The following is a 6,434-nucleotide window of genomic DNA, read 5'->3' on the forward strand; positions in this document are numbered from 1 at the left end:
TAAATTGTCTCTCTATTTGATTATGTAAATATCAAGCAAGTTTGTGAATGGCTTATTTTATTTATGAGGCTGCTTTATGTTTGAGTGTGTCATTGGAAGTTGAAAAAGTTCACCCACTACTACTGGAAGTTATCAATAAATCCTAGAGTGAAAAAAACCGAAATACTTTAAATATTCCATTCACAATAAAAGTTGGTGAAGTTCACTTTGACACAAAATTTTTTGTTTTGTAAAAAACTTGCTAATTAAATTTATTTTGGTTTTCACTAGAAAGGTTTTACAAAACTGCGACACGAGTTTCACGATATTCTTAAACAGGATTTGTTTAACTACTTTTGGATTGGAACGTTTTTTACTTCTATTAGTAAATTTATGTGGAAAACAAGTCAATAGGTAAGTGTATTTTATATTAATTATTCTATGGCGGCAAAGCATGGTTCTCTGGTAAAAACATATTAGGTAACGGGAACATATTGCATTAGTGATCATCTAACGCTTGAGGAACCTATTGTATAGTGAAACGTATTATGGTTTTATAAACTGCTCAGTGATAACCTCACGATGAAGTATTACTTGAATAAAAAACAGAATTGCTGTCATTTTTCAGTCAACTACTGATGGGACCAAATACCAATCTAGAACAGCTTGTATAAATTACGAGTCTTTTCAAGAATGGCTTTTATTGAAAAGAACAAACTAATATAATGTAATGAGTTATGATTTGAGTAATGTTAACAAGAATTGTGGAAACATCATTTCAAATATGCATAGTGAAATTATCCAAATATGGAAAGAATGGATGAAATATTAAAAACTTAAAAAACTACAAAGGAAGTGACAACTTCAACTTTATTTCTGTTATTAATGTTTACCAGACCCTTAGTTGGGAGAGATTAATTAATATTCTGAAATTTTCATATTTATTATTTTTTTTACTTTTAACTAGCAAACTTTGTCGTATCTGATCAAATGAGAAATGAAATAAACAACCAGTCTTTTCTTCTAATATCAAACAAAAGTCTTTTAATAATAAAACAGTTCTTTTATAACAAAACAAGAAGTCAGAAACTAAGATGAAATTCATTAATTTATTCGAATGATGACCTATTTTTTTTGTAGAAATTTGTTTGAAGGTAGTTGACAATGTTTCATGGTGTGCTCGGACTTTTATTGTCAAATTTGATATAATATAAAATATCTGAAATAAAAAGTTAAAATTTAAGCAAAAAAATTGAAAATCGAAAAGAAATCAAAGTTAAAAATTAAAAGATTTCCCGCCAAGTTACTTTAAATCATATTAGTGTGAAGTAACTTGGCTTGAAATCTTTTAATTTTCATTTCATTTTAATTGTTTAATTTTTTTCATGATTTTTTATTTTATTGTAATTTCATTTCAGGGTTTTTTGCCTAATATAATTATTATTTTCAGCTATTCTTTTCAATTTTAATTTTCATGTGTAATAACACATGATCTCTCTGAAATATCAGAGATTTCAAATCTCATAGTGAAGTAACTTGGCTTGAAATTTTTTAATTTTTATTTCATTTTTAATTGTTCAATTTTCAATTTTTTTTTGCTTAATTTTTATTTTATCTCAATTTCATTTCAGGGTTTTTGCTTAATATAATGACAATGGAATTCCGCACTAATGAAATTCACAATAACTTTTGTCTGATTTCTAAGTTTTTTACTTGTTGTGACCAATTCTCGAGAGAATGGTTTAACAAACCGGTCATAACAAATAAAAAACTTGATAGAAATCAGACAAAAGCTATTTTCTTTATCCTATATTCGAAATTCATTAACTAAGTTGAGTTGACTGTTAAACTGAGATATTATTATCAGCTAAAGAAAACTATATCTCCTCAGAGATTTATAATAAATTTGAGACTAATTAACAAAATAACCAATCAAGTTAAAGGCTTGTTCAGTTTACATCACACGCCATTATTACGAATTATTTAGAAAGTAGCTACTTAAGAAGCACAAAATATCTGCTAAACAGCTTCTTATTCTGCTGGCCAGATAACCAGTTGCTGAGAAGGCCCTTTCGAATTCAACGCTAGTTGGAACCACAGAAAAGTTTGCCTTTTGACCCCCCCTGACTCTTATAAATTCATTTCCTTTTTGATTAATGACTCCAGCGAATTCGTAGTAAGTTTTTTGTCTCTAGGTTCTTTGAACGCTGATACTCTTGCATGTATCAGAAAGAGATGAAAGAGGTTCATTATCATTACAGTCATCAGCGGTGGCAGTTGATGTTGATGAGATCGATCAAGATGAAACTGAATTTGTCTGTATCTGTGAATTAGTCAAACTGTGTTGCGAATGCAAGCGCTCCATTGCGATTTTTTTTCAGTTCTAACCACATTTTTCAGTGGTATTTCAAAGGTTTCGACTTTCGCAAACTGCTTGTTATTTGGCAGAATCTCTAATATATAACAGGCATCCTGTCAAATTTGTTCAACACTCAACAATGCGCTTTGTCAAGGAACCAGCTAGTTTTTCTGCCAATGAGGTTTTTAGCTCTTCCAGTTCACGAATCATAAACCTAAGTGTTGTTTCTGCAATAGCCAAGTCAGTATCTCGACCACATAACACCTCCATAGCCAGGTTTACAGGTTGGAATGTCTTGTCTAAGTTCACTAAAACCTCATGTTCTTCTACTCTCAAAGAGTAGTTCAAATCAGCTTCCAGGCCCAAGAGTCGATCAAAGCTTTGCTGTCACACAGCGTCATTCTATCAAATGTAGAAATCATGTCTGCTAGGCTCAACCATCGAGTTTTAGAATCAAGTTGTAACTTTATATCTTTTACAAATTCTTGCTTTACTTATATTTGCAGACTATCAGTTTTAGTAAGTGATCATTTAAAAATTTTTCACCAAATTCTCAATAATACCCGCACATTCTGCATCTAGGTCTACTTCGATTCTGGGGATAGAACAATGAAAAACATCATATTCTAAGTCTGAGCCTATGCTAGACATGTTATCCGAGATCAATCTCGCTAAAAATGGGGGAAATCTCGCGAGAACGAGATTGCATTCCCTAATGTCAGTAAGAAAAAGGAAAAAGTAATAGCAAAGCCACACGCTATACAAGTTTGATAAACCCCAGGGTGCAGGCAAGCTTAACAACAGCAAGCAGAATATACAAAGTAATCTTTGTCCACTTATTGAATAAGCACACCTATTGTTTCTCATTAAGAAACCAAGAGCCTTGATAAGTATAATTAAAGTATATGAAACAATGTGTATCAGGAAAACAACAAGGATAAAGTATTCCAATAACCTCGTACACAACTCACCAAACCCTCTGCTGTACCAACTCACAGATATTATGCCAATAGAGGAAATACTACAGTTACTTACTCAAACGTTTGACGAAAAAAGACGATAATGTAGAAATAATTAGAAAATATGCTGTGACGGGAAACCCTGAAGCAAGAATCCGACATCGCCACCCAACAGAAGCACTTCTTGTAAAACTAACAGAGCTTCATTATTGAATTTATGTTTCATTTTCTAATATTCATATATGTATTTTTTTATTGGGGAAATATTGTAAAAATTTGAAGCAATTTTCCAACACGGGCGGAAGGACCTTGCTCAACAAACTACGATTATTATCATTTCTTCCAAATTCAATCAACGAAATTCCAAGCCCCACTTTATCGAGATCTGTGCAAAAACATTTGTGTTCTTTGTCTAGCTAGGGTAAATGGGTTAAAATCACCAGGTTCATCATTAACTTTCTATTTTCTGATGTTTATGTAATATAATGTGCACGGAATCATAAATTGAGGCATCAATGAACTGAGCAGGTCAATATTTCTACAGGCTGCCAGGCTACACTCGAGGCAAGTAGCAGCGTTAACAGAGGCATCACAAAAGAAACATTTTCAAAAAATCGATTTTTTTAGTATACTTTACTGAATTATCTGCGAAATATAAATCTTTCATCTTACATCAAGGTATAAATTTAGAAAATAATAAAAAACTACGAGCATTACAGCCTAAAAAAGCGAAAACTTTTTCTAGCGAAAATATCATTAACTTTTCAACTAAAGTATCTGATTATAAATACCTAGCAACAGAAGTTAGATATTAAGTAAGTCTTTCACAGTTATTTTATTACATTCTGTAATTTAAGGTTGCTTTAATAATGGGTTCATGCAGAAGTAATGAGTTGTATGAAATGAAAATAACCCATTTACAAGATCTTAGATAAGTTTTTTTCGTTAATGTGCCAAATATCAAAACTAAAATTTGCGGAAAATTTACTATTATGGATAACTTTTACACAATATGCTATCGACCAAGTCATGTAACCAGTCATGACACATTTTTTTTAAATTACCAAAATCCAGAACAATATTCTGGTGATAGTTCCGCAGATCTGCAACAATACTAGTTGTTGCAGGCAAGGGTATTACTTTCAAAAGACACGGTGAACGAAAGTCCGCCTCCATAGCAGAAGGCTACTACATGACGAATCCGTCAAAAATAAAACAAATACGGCCAACAAAATATCTTCAATTCAACCAAAAGTAAACCAAATGGTTCGACAAGTCACCAAAACATTAATTTTGATGTTAATTCTATCCCTGCGAATAACTTTACTAATTGTTCAAATATTACAGCTATTAATAACTATAAATAAATATCTTGTAGTATAAATATCATCTACGCTCGTTGAATAATATACTAATATTTTTTGTGTCATAGTTATGAGTTGGTTGGAGTGTTTCGATGTGTGATATTTAATACTTGTCAAGAATAACTGTCTCAGGTTTAAGATCTGATTCAGAATAAGGTTGGTTAGAAAAATATCTAAGGTTTTCAGAGTATATCAGCCTTATGAATACTTCTAGTTGGTTTATGTGCGTACTCAGAGCTCCACTCCATGCCAGAAACCTGTAGCGTAGATGGCTCTCTACTAATGCACGGTATGACAATTCTCATCAGGCATGCAGGTATGTTTTCTTCAAGTTTTCTGAATTTGAATAGTCCTGTTTTTCAATATGTAGTTTGTGGAGATCCCATTCCAAGCAATAGTCAATGATGATTCCCAAGTATTCAATTTTTTTACACGTTGTATGGTAAATTTTTCAGTGGCGCTTTCTATTTTCAATTCTTGGAAATTGGGAAGTCCAGGGGAGCTAAAGCTTAACGGTAAGTAATAAGTCTTGTCTGTGTTTTGTCAACAATATTTCAGGTTCAGTGAGCAATCTATTTGTGAATTCAACCGTAGTAGAAGAATTTTCAACAGATCAAGATTTTTATTGCTACTCTGAATATTCATACATAGTATTTTGGAGTTATTGTTCAACAAATTGATAGTTAAAACAGTGCATTCCGAAATATTTTCCATTGGATAAGTTATTATTTTGTTGACTTCGAAGTCACTTATATACTGATCCATTTTTAGGTTTCTAGAATTAGTAAGGGTACATAGATAATAAATATTGATTACACAAGATTATCACGAACTCGAATCACCCACTTTCTCAGTGGTCTGCCAACAGTAACTTCCTTTTGTTTGTTGTGTGTTTTCAAAGTTATACCACTGTTGCCTGGAACTACTGGTTTTTGGGATTCGGTTTCCCTTGTAAAAATCAAAAAAAAAAAATCTTTATTTCCGTAGACCTAGGGAAGGCATGGAAAAAGTCACATTACTCAGTACAATTACAATGAGGTCACAATCATAAAACAACATAATTATAAGATATACTATATAACATTTAGACCATAAAAGGGATACAAAAATTAAAATTTAAAATTCCAAATCAGACTGAAAAAATTCATCAAGTGAATAAAATACCTTTTCACATAATAGTTTCCGAACTTTTTGTTTAAAAAGCTTTACACTAGTTATTTTTTTAATGGATATTGGGAGCTTGTTGTACAGTTTTATTGACATGATATGAGGTCCATTAGTGACCTTGGCTAACTTATGACTAGGAATTAAAATGTTATAGTTTTTTCTCAGGGTGAAGCCCGAAAGAAGACATGTATCATCTCTGTTCTGAAACTTGGAGCAATTTGATTTAACGTAGATTACGCAATTAAGAATATACATGCAGAGAGTTTGTAGAGTTTGTTACAGTAGTTTCATCTGAAGGTATCTTTGTGATTTGGTCTGTTGTATGGTTCTCATGTTTAAGTATATCTTCCTCTAAATCGGATTCGCCTCCAGTGGGGTTACCTAATTCTTAGGCTGTATGTGGAACAGAGTTCACATACAGTTCGAGGTTTTTAATGTACGCTTTGTGATTTTCCACAAGAGCTTGAATGAAATATTCCTATATATCAACGTTTTTTCCACTAGTATCACTACGCATGACCCTGGGTGGTTACCCTGCTCGCCACACCCTAAGGCCGCCACTGGTTACCTTTTAAATTATTCCACTTACCTCAAGTTGCTTTAGAT

Source organism: Leptinotarsa decemlineata, unplaced genomic scaffold (assembly GCF_025532065.1).
Source record: "Leptinotarsa decemlineata unplaced genomic scaffold, Ldec_3_MD MMD2_tig00002159_RagTag_RagTag, whole genome shotgun sequence".
In the NCBI taxonomy this organism is placed as follows: Eukaryota; Metazoa; Arthropoda; class Insecta; order Coleoptera; family Chrysomelidae; genus Leptinotarsa; species Leptinotarsa decemlineata.